The sequence below is a fragment of the Amblyomma americanum genome, chromosome 3 (assembly GCF_052857255.1).
Source record: "Amblyomma americanum isolate KBUSLIRL-KWMA chromosome 3, ASM5285725v1, whole genome shotgun sequence".
NCBI classification, from domain to species: domain Eukaryota; kingdom Metazoa; phylum Arthropoda; class Arachnida; order Ixodida; family Ixodidae; genus Amblyomma; species Amblyomma americanum.
The window spans coordinates 222404791-222422346 of NC_135499.1; the positions used below are offsets into that span (position 1 = coordinate 222404791).

General features: G+C 52.2%; 1 protein-coding gene and 1 non-coding gene across 10 annotated transcripts in view; one reads left to right on the forward strand and one right to left on the reverse strand.

The window, feature by feature from the left end:
• The window catches only part of LOC144126161 (uncharacterized), a 70898-nt gene extending 67933 nt beyond the window's left edge, over positions 1–2965 (reverse strand). For 7 of the 9 annotated variants that reach the window (XR_013313464.1, XR_013313463.1, XR_013313460.1 and 4 more), the window contains exon 1: positions 2753–2965. The gene's annotated coding sequence lies outside the window, so the exon portion shown is untranslated. The remainder of the gene's footprint in view (positions 1–2752) is intronic. The other 2 variants (XR_013313465.1, XR_013313462.1) reach the window with 1 other exon arrangement.
• Positions 2966–12692: 9727 nt separating this feature from the next.
• Positions 12693–12764, forward strand: TRNAS-ACU (transfer RNA serine (anticodon ACU)). The gene has a single exon. It is a non-coding gene; the product is annotated as a tRNA-Ser (tRNA).
• The last annotated feature ends 4792 nt before the right edge of the window (positions 12765–17556 follow it).

Below are 17556 nucleotides of genomic sequence, written 5' to 3' on the forward strand. Positions count from 1 at the left end.
GAACGGTGCACATAATTAACTACTTTAGCATGAGAGGAAACCATTGTTTTTTTTTTTTTAGGCGCCCGTCGGCTTCAAAAGGAAGGCCACACTATCATAATAAACCATCGCCAAGCGGTAGCACATGCGCCTGAACCGGCCGATTCTGAGCCCTTCCTGGCTGGCGTTTTTCACGAACGGCGATTTTTTTTTTCGGGCCATTTCCGAGCGCTTGCTCGTATTTCGAGCGTAATTTTTCTATACTGGACATTCTTTATGGCGCTCGGCTGCTGACCCGAAAGACGCGGGTTCGATCCCGGCCACGGCGGCCGAATTTCGATGGAGGCGAAATTCTAGAGCCCCGTGTACTGTGCGATGTAAGTGCACGTTAAAGAACCCTAGGTGGTCGAAATTTTCGGAGCCCTCCAATACGGCGTCCCTCATAGATTGAGTCGCTTTGGGACGTTAAAGCCCCATAAACTAAACTAAACATTCTCCCTAGCGTCACGCAAAACTTGCTCCAATGTCGCGGCCTTGTTCCTCAAACTTGGAGGCTGCTCCGCCCACTGAGCGCGCGTCATAGCGTGACGACATCCGGAGAACTCCCCACCGAGCCAGACGTCATACCGCCTCGGCCCAAGAATGAAAATCACAGCGAGTCATGAGAGGAGTACGCAGGAGCAGGTGTGTCGTGCCTCGTTGACATGAGCACCGTTTATTTGAATACCGTAAAAGACTTAATATTCGCGAATCGACTAGACCTCAATTGGTCCCGCGAATAATTTGGGCAAAGGGAGCGCTGATGGGCATATCACCTCTGCTTCGCAAAATATTGAGCTCGATAATAATAATACTCCCTAGGTCGGCCAAGCTGGGGAATTAGTATACTTTATTTAAGAGTAGAGACTTCACTCGGCCAAGCCCAACGACAGGCAGGACACGCCCAGGTGACGTCAGTCACCCACTAGACGTCAAGTGGGTAGGGCCAGCTGAAAACACCCCGAGTGGCGTCGCCCTGATCGACTGACTGCTGCTAGAACCAAACGCAGTTAGTAGCGCTCACGTAGAGGTCTTACAGTTGACCCTACCCAAGAGACTGAATGCGTCAGAATTGCGGTCAATATCGCTTTAGGCTCATTACCGACACCTTTCGACCGAGGCGGGAAGCGATCGCCGACATGGAGACGTTTTTACAACGTGATCGCCGTCCCAACATTTAGTGACGAACCGAGGGCATGGGTGCGCAGTTTACCTTCGGTTTTCGCGTGGCTTCTTTCCACGCGATTCCCAACGAAGCGACTGTCCTTATCCGAGCACGTGGCGAAAGCTCGCGAACGTCTCCACAGTTACACGCGGGCGATGCATTTGTGAAACTTGAGACTGCGAAGGAGCAACGCGATTCCTGCAGAGTGGAGATCGCTACTCTCGTCATGGCGCAATCCAGTAACTTCTTTTCTAAGGCGCACACGAGCCAGTGAGAAATAACCTAGTACCGTTACAATACACAAATCTCGCGGCACAGAGAGCACCCAACCGATCACCACGCGCCTGAACAGTGCGTCATATCCGCTGCTCAAAGTCGGCGCCGAGTGGTGACACCGTCATGCGTTAAAATATCCCTCCATGTCAGGATTTTACGCAGCCACCGATCGAGAGCTCGGTCTGCGCCGGCTGACCATGCAGGATGGCCGGCCTGGTGCATCTCGAGGCGATGGGAACGGCGCCAAGTGAAAACAAGAAGATAGCCTGCTTTCCGGTGTCGCCCACGCGCGACGTGGCGCAGGGTTTCGCAAGCCCTCTCCTTGAACGGGGAAATGCGCCAAGCTGGTTTGAATTTTTCGCAACGGTGCCTCCGTGACCGGACTGGCAGATGGCGCGCCTGAAAGATTGTCCAAAGGACGGCACCGCGCCCATCGGTGGCCGGAAGGCGAATCTTGCGCGACATCCGCTGAAGCAACCAGAGCCTGCACCGAGACATATCTGGCTGTGCGAGGCGGCCAGCGTACTTCTCTTTTCGCTCTGTTCCCTAGCCACCTACGAGGGGCCCTTTCGTCCAGCAGACCCCCCCCCCCCCCCTTCCCCCAAGCACAGACGGGGCGAAATACCCGTGGGTGGTCAGACCGTCCAGCGTGACCCACATTCCGGACCATGCAGACGAGTCCGGCAACACTGGCTCAAGCCCAGCGCTCACACTTGGCTGCCGTTCAACCTCGTTTCGTTCCCTCAACAGGATATCTTGCCAAGAATGAGTCGCAGCTGTCAACTTTTGCGACGCGCCGAAGCTCCATCCGTCGGCGAGGCCGGAAGCGCGCGTGGAAAGTGCGCTTTCTCCGCTGAGGCCGAGGGTAGCAACCCGTCCGGCCAGTCCTCGAACGGGAACGACGGGCGATTAGCCCAGAAACCGGGCTCCGCGAGGCCAACCCACGCGGCCGGGCCGCCCGCCAGCCGTACCACGATAAGAACCTTATCGGCACACAGCGCGTTCGCCGTCGTCGGCAAAGTGTATACGTGCAGGCACAGCGTGGCGCGGAAGCCAGTTCCGGATCCCACTCTGAGTCATTCATTAGACACGCGAGATGGCCGCGCCGCCGCAGAGGCTCCATTTCCTGACAGGGCGCGCAGTTGGCGACGATGGCGGCGCAGCTAACGAGCCAGCCGGAAGAGCCTCAACCACGCCCTTTCTCGCCACGGAGGCAGTGGACGCGCCCTTCCTTCGGCCGCCACGTGCTCGCGACAAAAAGCTGAGCCCCACCGCGCATTTCTGCGCACTTACCCAGGCGTCGATCCCGTCAGGCGCTCATCCACGGAGAGATCCGCTAATCCGTCCCAGCGTCCGGCAACACAAGCACACACACTCGGCGGCCCACACTACCGACGCTGGCGGTGGCGGCGATTGCGGCGGCGGCGGCGGCTGCAGCGGCACAAGCGAAAGCCCACTCCTCACTACCGGCAGCGGCGGCGCGCGACTGGCCCGGGACGCCGAGGAGGGCGCGCTGGCGGACGCGGGGGCGCTCGCATCGCCTGCCGCTGCGGGCTGGGGGAGAGAGCGCCCACCGCTGCGGCGCGCCGCCGCCGTTCGCTGCGCGCGCGGACAGTTTGCGGAACGCAGGAGGTGCTAGGCGGACCGGGTAGGCCAGAGGCGCTTTTCCGGGACTGTACGGTTTGAGCGCAACTCCAGTCAGGGAAGCTAAGGCGAAAGAATTCACGTGACCGAGAATAAACCGAAGGGGTAAAATTTCAGGCACTGAGAAACGCACAATACAGCCAGAAGCGTCAATATATTGCAACAACTAGTTGCTTCAGTTAAGACCACCGCAGCGTGGTTGTCGGCGGGGGTGACCCCGCATGGGGATGTACTCGAGCCTGCGCTGCGCGCACTTGCGTTTCGTAACGGACCGCCTCCATACAATGGAGCTGCCAGCTCGTGACGCGTTCTGCGGACACGGGCGTTCCAGTCAAGGTCCACTTTTTGCACGAGGAAAAGGAGCTGTCCAGGTGATCTAAGCGGGACGCTCTTGAGACGGCCACTCGTTGTCCACTCGTTGGCTGGCCTTCCAGGAGTTATTAGCGCAGGGCCAACCACCAGAAACTTGGAGAGAATGCGAAGTTATCCTGGAGTAATAATAATAAAACTTGGTTTTTGGGGAAAGGAAATAGCGCAGTATTTGTCTCACATATCGGCGGACACCTGAACCGCGCCGTAAGGGAAGGGAAATAGGAGGGAGTGAAAGAAGAAAGGAAGAAAGAGGTGCCGTAGTGGAGGGCGCCCGAATAATTTCGACTACCTGGCGATCTTTAGCGTGCACTGACATCGCACAGCACACGGGCGTGCGATGTCAGTGCACGTTAAAGATCCCCAGGTGGTCGAAATTATCCTGGAGGTAGAAACAGAATAGCCGTTTGCCGCACAGACAGAAACGAAGTCGATGCGGGCCACCATAAACACATGCTTCTCCGGCATGCCCGTCCTCCCCTGTGGCTGCAGCTACCGGACAGAGACAGCGGACTTTAAAAAGCGAAAGCTTTAAGCCTGGACTCCATGTACGCGAAAAAGAGAGCGACGCGACGAGGCGAGGTCGCTCCGTCGCTTAGTGGGCAACCTCCATGCAAGCGAAGGCGGTAGGCGACGTGCACCCGCGACGTAAAAAGCGGACTCCGTGCTTTGGGCGCACGAGCTTAATAAACACGCCCGTAACCTGTTCTCTCTCAAAATTTTGTGTGTGTGCCTCATAGCCAGGGCAAAAGAAATATTTCCTCTACGGGAGTGGTGTAGCGACAGTGGAGATAACCAAGCCGGCGCGCTTGCGGAGAAGTCACATCATGTATTGACGGGGGAGGTGTGCTTTCGTTCGGTTCCTGTGCACTCCGGCTTAGTAAAAACACTGCCATATACTGTCACCGCAATCTGATTGTAATTGAGCAAACTATAATATACCAATGAGAATGAGCGCCGCGAGTGTTTCTGCACATATATACATACAGTTGGAGCGCAGCGGCACGGTGGATCGAGCGCCGGTACCCGCGGCTCGACACGCATCTCTCCCTGCAGTACGCCCGCTCGTGTGGCCCACTCCAAATGCTGTTAGCGCCCCGTAACCAACAAGTAGACTGTTTTCATTATTTAAATCATGCGGGTCTGCCTCACAGCTACAAAAGCAAATATTTTCGCGACGGTGGAGATGACCAAGACGACGCGCGGGTAGGGTTTCGTGAGATGTACCCGCGACAAACCATGGACAAACCGGAAACGGCTGTGTGGGGCTCTGATTGGCCAATCGCGTGGGGGACTTCCAGGCGACAAGCGAAATTTTCTGTTGGCGCAGATCCTAGCGACGTGACAGGCGACACGGCAAAAATGCTTCACGCGACGGCGTCGCTTGCCGCCTTCGCGTTCGCGTGAGTTTTCGCGTACTGGAGTTCAGGCTTCCCGCAAACTAGCGATTTTGCCGTGGCGGTACTCCGACGAGGCACATGACGTCACAACGCGCGCCTCGCCGCCGATATTTCTCTCTCTCTCGCACTCCCTAGTCACTACTAGTAGCACCGAGCCATAGGTGTTCCGCCGCTGCGCAGCGCTGCTGTTTTCCTCAAAACGCAACTTTCAATTTTCAGTTTTCTATTTCTTATTTCCCTCCCTCCTTTATCCCTTTCTTTACGGCGCGGTTCGAGTGTCCACCGAGATATGTGAGACGGTTACTGTGCTGTTCCGCCACTGCGCAGCGTCGCGCGCCTTTCCTAAATAATAATAATAATAATAATTGGTTCTAGGGGGAAAGGAAATGACGCAGTATCTGTCTCATATATCTTTGGACACCTGAACCGCGCCGTAGGGGAAGGGTAAAGGAGGGAGTGAAAGAAGAAAGGAAGAGAGAGGTGCCGTAGTGGAGGGCACCGGAATAATTTCGACCACCTGGGGATCTTTAACGTGCACTGACATCGCACAGCACACGGGCGCCTTAGCGTTTTTCCTGCATAAAAACGCAGCCGCCGCGGTCGGGTTCGAACCAGGGAACTCCGGATCAGTAGTCGAGCGCCCTAACCACTGAGCCACCGCGGCGGGGCTGTCCTAAAAACGCAACTTTCAATTTTCAGTTTCAAAGCGAAAGCTTTACTGGCCGCGAACTTGCGATCTCGCCGTGGCTGTGCTCCGAGGAGGCACATGACGTCACAACGCGCGCCTCGCCGAGGATATTTCTCTCTCTCTCGCTCCCTAGTGACTACTGCGCATGCGCCACTAGTAGCACCGAGCCACAGGTGTTCCGCCGCTGCGCAGCAGCGCCGGGCCTTTCCTCAAAATCCAACTTTTTTCAATTTTCAGTTGATTTTCACGAAAGGAAAGGCGCACAACCGGCTCCGTGGGTCAGTGGAGACCTCAATCTCGCTTTCATGTACGTGGTGCTGGAGTCCAACTGCAAAAGCCTGCTTTGATTGCGTTCCGCACACTGGATAGGCAGCGCGCCCTCCCTGCCACCCAGGGATGTGGCATGCAGTTAATGGTTGATCGCGAGAGATTGATCACCAAATGAACGCTGCGGCCTAGCTATTGCTGCAGTGTCGCATGTCAGCCACAACGCTGTCAGCGCTAATGCATTCAGGCCACATCTCTCTCTCTCACCACCACCACATGTATCAAAGCACGAATGAGGCGTTCGCATATCTAGGGAGTCAGTCATGCGCCCTTCCTTTGCTCAAAGCCATCGCCGTCTAGAACATTGTCAACGCCAATCAACACAGTGAACGCCGACATCTTTCGGTTTTTATATCCTGGATTAGCTGAGCTAATCCACATTCATTTTTTACGCGCGAAAGCAATGCTGTGGGCACGTCTTTATCGATAGTTACTTGAGCCACATTCCTCCCCTCCCACCCCCCCCCCCCTACACCCCCCCCCCCCCCCCCCCCCCCCCCAATTTCGCCTCCGTCGAAAGTGAGCGGCGTGTCGAGGGAGCCTCGGGACGCTGAAAGGAGCTCACGGCCAAGCGCGGTCGTGTTCGCTTCTTCCTCCCCACACTACGGAGGATGGCGAAAGGGCAGGAGTGAGTCCACTAGAAACGCTCCGCTAACAATTACCCCACTAACGTTACGAGCAGGGAGGAAGAACTGAGAGAGAAAATGTTCCGTTGGTAAGTGTGGCATCCGAGCCTTGCGGGCGCTCATGTCGACGTGCTGCATGCTTCGTCGTGCACAGCCGTCGGTACAGAGAGAAGTTATGTAGCGCGCGCGGTAACAAATAATTCTCTTCAATCCAAACGACACTTTGGCGCTTCAGCAAGTCAGTTCAGAGCCACTTGAGTAAACATCGGTGCCACTCAGTCCCATTCAAGAAGTTTGCATGCAGCGTCCGCCGGGAAGATCCCACTCGCGGAGCGAATTTACACCGGGCAGCTCTTCCTGTGCGCCCTGCTGACCAGGCGAGTGGTGATCTCGCTCGGTCTCATTCTCTCCACACCACGGAGTTTCAACAACGGGGAGGGTAGACCACGGACAGGAGGTTGCGTTTACTCGCTGGTGTTGCCATCAGAAGAGCGTTTGTGCCATGGTTCGCACACAAATAGATACTATGTGGAACATTCGCCCGTACTTTGAAATACGTGCCGTAGTGGTGCCGTAGTGGAGAGCGCCGGAATAATTTCGACCACCTGGGGATCGTTAACATGCACTGACAACGCACAGCACACGGGCGCCTTAGCGTTTTGCCTCCATAAAAACGCAGCTGCCGCGGTCGGGTTCGAACCCGGAACTCCGGATCAGTAGCCGACGGCGCAGGTATAGTAGTAGTAGTAGTGGTTTATTTAAAATAACATAAAAGGAAGGTAAAAGATTTTTGCTAGCCCCGGCATCTGCCATCACGTGCGGCGGCACCTGAGCTGGGGCAGCGGAAAGAAAGAATAGCAGGCAGGTGGGAGAAATGAAATAAAAGAGGTGAGGGGACAGAAGAAAGACATGGGGGGAGGTAAATAGTGCACTACATAAAATAGATATACACTGCATAAAAACAATAAAAGTGAACACTATAAATACAAAATAAATATACTATATACATTATTTACACAAACAGTCAAAAAGTCAGTTGTCTTCGCGGCGCGCGTGTGCTGATGACGGGAAACTCGGCAGTCAATGGTCACACGCGCGCCGCACTTTGCACACAACAGCTGGTGTGGGGCGCCCAGCTGTTAGAGCGTCCGAGGTAGACGCGCGCAGGTATGGAAGATTTAGTTTCGGGGCAATACAAGACATGACGAAGCAGCAAGGTCAAGGGAAAGAGACAGGAAACGCCATCCTTGGGGTACCGGGAGGCCCAGGCGAAAGCTGCGCTGGCCCATTGAGGTAAGATCGATGTTGCAGGATTAGCACGGTGCTCCTTGCCTTGAAAATGGAGACGGGCAAGAGGGTATAGTTGCGCGGCGGCTGCGTTTTTATGGAGGAAAAACGCTAAGGCGCCCGTGTGCTGTGCGATGTCAGTGCACGTTAAACATCCCCAGGTGATCGAAATTATTCCGGAGCCCTACACTACGGCACCTCTCTCTTCCTTTCTTCTTTCACTCCCTCCTTTATCCGTTCCCTTACGGCGCGGTTCAGGTGTCCGACGATATATGAGACAGATACTGCGCCATTTCCTTATCCCAAAAACCAATTATATTATATAAGAGGGTAGTTAAATGGGGTTTGGTTTATGGGTTTAAAGAAGAAAACTGGCAGTTAAGACTGCCGCCCGTCTGCCTGTCTGTTCGTCAGGTCCGAGAAATAGTGCTATGTCGCGGCGGCCTCCTTTTCCAGCTAGTAAAAAGACGGAAGGATGCATAAACTCCGTATTCGGCGGCGAGTGATGAGGGGCGGACACGACCAAGTCGACGTGCTCCAACCGCCACGTTGCAGATGGATGACGGCGGCGTTGCCCGTCGTACCATATGCAGTTCCCCCTTGGTGCCTAGAGCCCTCAAGTAAAAAAAAAAAACCTCCTGACAAGGCAACGTTGCTGCGGGAACAACGGTAGCTCGTGGCAGTGACAACTCCACCCATTCCTCCCTCAACATCAACCTTCCTGCCTCAACACCAAAAGAACGGCGGGGATGTGTTTAGTGACGTTTGATGTGGTGGGGCCCCGCTGACCACTGAACACAGATCAATAGTCAGCTTCGCCAGCTATAGGAATATGGCGATCATGGGCTTGTTAAATAGAGCTGGACGGATTGATTTTGGGTGCTTCCCTTCTAACTGTAACTACGCAAAATGAACTACTAGTGCTCCTCGACGCTCTGCCTGCTGCTTCCCCACCAACCCTTCGAGCAGGGTCTGCGGACCTCAACTTGGGAGCGACGATAATGAAAGGCCTCACTTCTAAGAGCCATCGTGCCTCCATCTTGGTTTTGTTGAAGCTAACTGCCCCTCAAGGGCGTTCACACTTTCAATGCGGTACTTCACAGAGGGCGTTTCCGTACATGCGAGGTAATGAGACACGAGTGGCCTCTCAGTGTGTGTACGTGTGCTGCACCAGTCGTCACTGCATTGGGTGAAGCAGTTAATCATCGCCACTTTGAAGCAGAGCGAAAGGCGGAGATGTTTAGATGCGCCTCTGCGGAGGGACTGCGCTGGCGGCGAGGAGGGCACAACATCCGTTCTCCTGAGCGTCGGGACACGGCTTCCTCATCAGAGTTTCAGATTCAGACCATTTTATTTCCTTTCAGTTGAAAGTGGAAGACGAGGAAAAAGGCATGGAGCCTGACAAGGCCTCGACTCCCATCTTTAGTTCGGAGCAGGCAAGACTTCAATACATTTGCAGGGATTTCTCCTGATGAAACGGTGTACACATAGACATGAAATATAAAGTACATATGAACATAAAATGCTGGCTGTCGATTAACGCAACGTTCGAAAGCACATCAGAGGATCCGCGACAACACACTGGCGAGAAAAAGAAACCGCTGGATAACATGTTAACAGAAACATGAAAAAAAAAACTTTTCGCAAGAGTGGTGATTTGCATGGGCATGTGAGTGCAGCTATATACATAAGATATGAGTAATCATTAGGAATGCTTTGTACTGTAATTTGAAGGGCTTAAATGGTAGCGTAATATCAATGTAGGACTCATGATGGTTAAATAACTTTGTTGCTTGATAATCAACATCCTGTCTCCCATAATTTGTTCTCACTTTTCTTGTTTTATGTGTATGGTTTCGAAAGCTATAGTGTGGCGATATATCTGTAAATCTAGTGTAAAGTTTTTTTTATGGATTAATTGCATCAGTTTAGAGTAATACACTTTGTTGGCCGGTAATATATCATGTCTTAAGAAGAGTGGCCTGGATTGGTAGGTCACGTATTCTACCTCTATAATTCTCAAATAGACGTAGAACGCGTTTTTGCAGTACGAGCAGCCTGTCGTAATTTCCTTTAGTCGTAGTGCCCCACACTAATATTGCGTAAAGTAGCCGTGAGGAAAATAACGTATAATATAGTCTTTTTCAGCCGGACAGGGATAAGTGGAGCTATACGGCTCATACAGCCCACAGCACGGGAAAGATCAGTTAGAAGGTGATTAATATGTGGAGTCCAGAATAGATCTTCGCTGAACCAGACACCTAGAAATTTCTGAAAATGTACCTGTTCAATGTGTTCCATTCTGAATTTAAGTGTGAGGATTTCTTTAGTAACTTTGTTGACTGGGTTTGAAGTATGAACTTTGTTTTACGCGTGTTTAGTTGCAGACTATTGTTCACGAATTTGGCCTCAGCGTCAGAGATTCGTCAGCAGCCGACGCCAAATATACGTCCACCACGACAGGTCCTTCGAGGTAGCTTCCAAAGGCTCACAGGAGAATGCGAGATTCTGCCAGCCCATTTTTTTTTTTGTATCTTTGAATAGATTGTCGGCATGTCGAAAAAAAGTAGTGAATATTGTAAGGTCACCGCTTCAGCGACGGAGTAGTGTTGACGGCGGGATAGCAGCGACTGCATCAGTGCTGCTTGTGGCAAAAGAGAGAGAGAGAGAAATAAATGCGCGCGGACACGGGCGCCTCGCTCAGGCTGACTCGGACTGACAGAGCTCGATTTGTGTCGATCTTGCTCAGGGCCGTGCGGAAGGAAGTGCGCGTGCGTTGCTGGTCGCGTCGGCCCGACTGCTGGCCAAAGCAGATATGGCGCCCGCTTTTCTTTTTGCGGCTTGCGGAGCCGAAGAGACAAAGAAAGATTCGCCACGTCAGGTGGGTATCTCGTTCCAGCAGGCTTTCTGCCACCCGTTTCGAATGTTGGGCAAAGTCCGCCCAGTCCAAGCCTGCCGGACGTGGTAAAGCGGGCAGCGCCTTCAGCCTGATGGGGAAAGCGGCAAAGGTGTCCGGTTCAGCGAAAAGCGGACTTGTACGACAGGTGCGAACTCGCGGCTAAATGCCGTTTCACATGATGCGATTGTTGCCGCAGCGCAGTGCGATTTCTGCCGGTGTGCGACAGAAATGCGCGTCGTTCTCGTCGCAGGGCCACTGCGACAGACTTTCAACAAGTTGGTCGCATTGTCGCAGCGTCGGTGCGGTCGCAGCGATGGCCACAGTAGTCAGCCAATAGGAGCCTCAGCGACATGACAGGAAAATCTCGAAAACGTCTTATTGAACTTAATAATACATCGCGGCTCAATATTATTACTCATGATTACGAAATCAACGCCTGCCACGATGTTTGACATTTATTGCAGCCGAAGAATTTTCGGCCACTGAAAGGCCGCACCGACGCTAGGGCGCTGGTGCCGACGGCACCGACTGAATTCATCGTTGTCATGTGAAACGGCGGCTGCGATTACCGTCGCAACGACAGTGCGACCGGGCCGTAATTTTTCGTTCCCGTCGCACCATGTGAAACAGGCTTAAGCCGTTCTGTAGAAACGGAAGATCTGCTGGCGGCGAGACGGAAACCAACAAAAAGTAAAAGGGCGTCTTGTAACCACGCATATGTCAAGGGCTCGCTGACGCATCTCCCCATTCAATCGGTTGTTATACTGTGTGCCAGAATGACCGTGTTCGAGACTCGGACTCAGATAAACGCTTATTCTTACCTCCACGTCTTTCGCGTTTTTTTTAACTTTTTCTCTTGACAAGCTGCAGACAGCCATCATAAATGTCAGCATGTCCACTGCAGTGCAAAGTCCTCTCCTGTTGCTCAGCGTCACATCTTTTTGCTGTTTTTTTTCAAATTCAGTGACAAAAACTGCACCTACGGGATCGCAACATCAATTCACTCCCCAGCTTTTCGGTTTTCTCGCAAGTCAACGCTCACCAGGCTGACCCACTCTATAGAAGCTTTTTCCATGCGCGCTGCAGAAATATATCATAGCCCGAGAACACCGCATGCCGTTATCCCTCATTTTCCCCATTTTAGAGTCCCTCTGACAGGAAAAAGCGAAATAAAAGAAAAGGCGGGTAAATGCCTGCCCCAGAAAAGTTAACTGATCTCGAAAACTAAATCTAATTCCCATATTGTGAGAGCTGAGTTCAACACTAGTCAGAGCTGAGTGCAGGCCCAGGAACACAATCCCATTTTTTTTTTTCAGTCTTTCAGTGCTTACATCGAGCAGAGGTATGGCAGATTTGAACAGTACCACCACCGCACGATAAGCACCATATCCAAACCCGCGAGAATTTTATGGCTTGGTGCCTATTCCGTAGTAAACCAAAGGCTAAGGCTTTGTTCCTAGAGGAGTTTCATGCGTATGTACGTACAACCACAAAGGCTCCAGCCACAGGTCTTTTGCAGAAGACCGCAAAAGTACCAGCATAGCGCAAAACGTTAAAGATCCCCCGGTGGTCGAAATTATTCCGGAGTCCTCCACTACAGCACCTCTTTCTTCCTTTCTTCTTTAACTCACTCCTTTATCCCTTCCCTTTCGGCGCGGTTCAGGTGTCCAACGATATATGAGACAGATACTGCGCCATTTCCTTTCCCCAAAAACAAATTATCATTATTTCAGCACACGTTTTTCCGTACACTTAAGATGACAAATAGCATCAGCAACTAATTTTATGGCCCCTATATATTGGTATTTGATGCGTACTAAAGAAACTCATAGGGGTTCTTTATGTATACTTGATCGGCAAGCAGATCCCGGTCTACCAACCAGAGCCGCTCCGCTTGCTTTAAAGCGAATTCGTCGCGGTTTCTGCGCTGTCCGGGGCATTCGTTGGTCAAGAATGGAGAATCAGGCTTTCGCTTCGGAACGAAAGAGGCCCCGCCGCGGTGGCTCAGTGGTTAGGGCGCTGGACTACTGATCCGGAGTTCCCGGGTTCGAACCCGACCGCGGCGGCTGCGTTTTTATGGAGGAAAAACGCTAAGGCGCCCGTGTGCTGTGCGATGTCAGTGCACGTTAAAGATCCCCAGGTGGTCGAAATTATTTCGGAGCCCTCCGCTACGGCACCTATTCTTCATTTCTTCTTTCACTCCCTCCTATATCCCTTCCCTTACGGCGCGGCTCAGGTGTCCAAAGATATATGAGACAGATACTGCGCCATTTCCTTTCCCAAAAAGCAATTATTATTATTATTATTATTTCGCTTCGTCCCTTCTTCCTCGCACCGGGAAGATCGAGCGACAAACATTCATCATTAAGAATCGTCAACGACTGGCCTATATAGGGACGCACAGGGACTCCGGAACTTTCTTCAAGTGGGGAGGGGGTGGGGGGTGCAGGTCTTCGAGTTGTTTTACTTGTTTGCTTAATTATTCCATGTTATATTTAAGCGTTTATTCGATCTTATTTACTTTTTGTTTACTTTTTCATATTTGGCGGTTCAAAAGCGGATTAGCAATCGACATAAAACTTCAATTGAAATAGGCAACTATATATATATATATATATATATATATATATATATATATATATATATATATATATATATATATATATATATATATATATATATATATATATATATATATATATATATATATATATATATATATATTGTAAAGACGTTGTCATTGTAAAGACGTCCATATGAGGAGTGATCAACTGCGCTAAAAAAATTTGTTCATACTGTTTCAGTGGTAGTAATAATCATGCTCATGAACATACCTCAGTCAATTAAAAATTTGTGTTGGGACATGATTGGTTTAGGTTACTGACATTAAATGTTTTAAGGTTGGCTATGAAGCCAACGAGGTCAACCCCACTGTGCTTTACATTTATAACATCCTAGAATTGAAGCGTTTATCAGAAATCTGATCTGAGTGCAAAAAGTTAGAGACCTGGGAGGGGGGGGGGGGCAACCGTGCCCCCCCCCCCCCCCCCCCCCCCTGTTCCGGAGCCCCTGGAGACGCATATTTATGCTGACATGGAAATGCGCATGCGATGGTGGCTCCACCGAAAAGCTTCAACTGCAGATGCATGAGTAAGCAGTAAAGCCGCGTCCAAGAACGATTCATGTGCTTAAAATGCTGCAAATTACTGTACTTTGGCCACCAGGCGTGAGCTTTTCCACAGGCATTAAATTCTCGGCTTCTTCCAAATCGCTGCAGCCGAGGCGCGGAGCATCCGCTTCGTTCGCTTTTGCCTTACTTGCACTACAGGCAGGTCAAGACGAGCGTCGAACAATTTTTATTCAGAGCATGAAGGCTGGCAGCTAAAATGAAGCGATACAGGCTCGATGAGTGAGAGAAGCAGATTGGTTTGGTTTATGGGGGTTTAACGTCCCAAAGCGACTGCAGGCTATGAGAGACGCCGTAGCGAAGGGCTCCGGAAATTTTTACCACCTGGGGTTCTTTAACGTGCGCTGACATCGCACAGAACACGGGCCTCTAGAATTTCGCCTCCATCGAAATTCGACCGCCGCGGCCGGGATCGAACACGCGTCTTTTGGGCCAGCAGCCGAGCGCCGTAACCACTCTGCCACCGCGGCGGCTAGAAGCAGGTTGAGAAAGCACGATTACATCCCGGGTACTATCGACTTGTATAGCTCCTGCAGGAACGGCTGCTTACACCCGGATTCCCGAGATCACGGCGTCGACGGCATTGTCAGCTGAGGAGTGAAAGAGAATGCGAGCAGGTGGAGAGAGGCGCCTGCCTTCTTGTCTTTCGTTTCGGTGGGTGCGGTTGGTCCCCCAGCACATAGTTCGACGTGATAACGCAGCATAAAGAATAAATGTCCGGAGCGATACGAAATCCCAGTTAGTGACGTCCAGTGCTTGAGAAGCCACAGAGACACAGCAGACCGTGGCGACAAAGAAGCGTAGCGCGGACCACGAGATCGTGAACGGAAGCATCATCATCATTATCATCAGCCTGCCTACGCCCACATCAGGGCAAAGGTATCTCCCATGCCTCTCCAATTAACCCTGTCCTTTGCCAGCTGCACCCACCATGTCCCCGAAAAAATTCTTTATCTCATCCGCCGACCTAACTTCCTGCCGCCGCCTGCTACGCTTGCCTCCTCTTGGAATCCACTCCGTTACCCTTAAGAAACCGTTAAGTTCAAACTCCAAGATTGCTTCCAGAACGTACGCGCCGAGCATCGCCGCTCTTGGCGTAGGCCAAACCGCTTCGCGCATGCGCACTGCAGGAGACGCCAGCAAACCTCGGTGAGGTGCGGATATCTTGTCCATGGTAGATATCGGCGCCAGCGCACGGACGCTCGCGTACGCGTTGGAAGCGGGGTTCGGTTTACAACAATCGGAGGACCGCGAGGCTCTCGGTGACCCTTTTCTTCATGGCTTGAAGCTCTTTCACGTTCCCCGAGCTTTTCTTCGCGGTTTAAGTTGTCCTTTCAGCGCCCCCAAACCCTTTACTTCATGGCTTGAAATTCTTTCCGTCGGGTCGGGAGGGGGAGCGAGCCAGCGCCAGGAGCATGTAGGTGCATACCTCTTTTCTACGCTCGTTCCGGCGCACGCCAAGAGCGCCGAAGCTGGGAGCGTACGCTCTTTGCTTTCGCATCGGCATCTCCGTGGACACAACCGAGGGCATGTGTGGAAACCCGCTTCGCTACAAAGTCGTTCCGGGGTATGGAGCAGGACCCCTCGCCTCAACGTTGTTAGTAGACCTGGGCAAACCCCCCGCCTAGTGCCGGGACACGCACACATATCAGTCAACGACTTCTGTGCGTCACACAGTCGGAATGTGCGAGAGTTTTTGGCGCTTTATACTCGCTGATTAGCCGGCCGCATTCATGGGGTTGTCTCCGATCACTGCTGCCACAAGAAGCCCCTCAGCATTTCCCGTGAGGCACCGCTCGAAGGAGAGGAGAAAAAGGGGTCCCACAGTCACCAACCACACTGGGATGGAGGTATTCCCATCAGTTCCTTAGAGTCGTGATAGGGTCGTGACTGCCGCCAACTGGTACATTGTTCAGAGAGATACCATCCCACTGCAACGCCTTGGCTAAATTGCATGGGCACGCAGCCTCCTCCGACGATTTTGCAGTTGTCGGGTGGCCTGTGGCGTCCAAAGAATGAGCCGCGTACCCCTCACCAGGGCTTCATTGCAAAGGCTGAGCACCCGCCGGCTGCGGCAGCCTCGCCGTGCAAAGGCTGACCACCTTGATAAGGTTCGGTGCAGCGATGATTCCCCCCAGGAGCCACGAGAGATGTGGGCGACAAGGGCAGTGAATGGCGAGGTGTGTGTACAAGAGACGCGCTTTTGCAATCTTCACTCGGATTCAAGAGCGCTTCTATCAAGCGGCGCGCGTAATGCTATCCATTTGTCGTCCATGAGCGATGACGCAGCTGGCGGAGCCTTTGTCTCGCTCGTCTCGAGTGGCGATCACTCGCGCGCCGAATCGCAATTGTGTCGCAGTGCTGACAGCTTCCTTTTGTGGCGCGCCTGACAGATGGAGTCAGACACGCGGCTTCGGCCCAGTCTTAACTGGCGGTACGCGCGCCGCTATCGAGACGACCCGTCGCAGGTTTTCAGCGTGAAATAGCTCTCATTCTCGGCAAACCCAGGCAAGTATCGTACCGAAGCTGACGAATAAACTAAAAGCGAAACTTCAACTAGTTTCTCGTCCGAATAGTACTTGGCAGAAAAAAAAAACATTTCCCGTACCCAGCGCCTCCGGTGGGATTCGAGCCAACGCTGGCGCAAACAGATCAGTTTCCTTTCCCGACCTCGCAGAACATTCGGCCATCACCGCAACCTTTAAACCTTTCATGTCTTCTCCCTCCATAGTATACGCCTCATCACATAGGTTTGAGATGCGGACTCAGAAATATCAACACCAACCACGGCTGGTTTGGTACCTCGCTAATCTTCAGCTGCTCTCTTGAATGTGAATATAGGCAAGGGTTCTGCAGGCTCAGCATCTGCTGGCGGATTACACGATGTCTGCATTCATCATCGGCCGAACGCTTCCACAGCACCAGCCTATCCATAAGTCAGGCTCTGGACCAATGTAGTGCTTGGCTGCAGGAAGTTCTACCGCTTTGTGCATGGTGTGAGCTGTACCAGTGAACAGACACCAGTGTGAACAAACACCGAAGATGGCAGACCTCTCTGCATATGGGCATTCGGGACTATAACGATTAACAAGACGAATAAACTTCGTCTTGAAGTGAAGCCGACAACTCGAAATCTGTCTGGTGTATGTCCAGGGGCGTGTATAAGCATAAAGGACGCATCGATCATAGAACAGGGTGGTGGAACAGCAGCTACTAGCCCGAAACACACAGAGCTAAACATACATCGTGAATTCATATCGGACCAACCGGACCCGCGATGCTCTTGAAGCCATAAATAACATAGTACATATAACAGAAGTCCATATGTATACACACTCCTTTGCGACTTCGAAACAACTGAAAAAAGTGGCAAAGACACTAAGTGTTTCTCAGGGGATACATGTTCTCAATAAGCGAATAAATGCATCCAGGTACACCGGATGCATGAAAATGCCGCGAACGCAGACCACGGGAAATCAGACACCCTCGCACACCAAGTTGCGGAAAGTAATGCATCCCCCATCAGCCTCCCTTTTGAAGCCCGCTCCGCTCTTCCCACCTTAACATCCTCTTCAAGAAAAAGTGCACATGTCTTAATTCGCCCATTCACTTTACCCTTGCCTCATAACTTAACGCGATTGGAGGAGGAAGGATAACGGCCGGGGCGGCC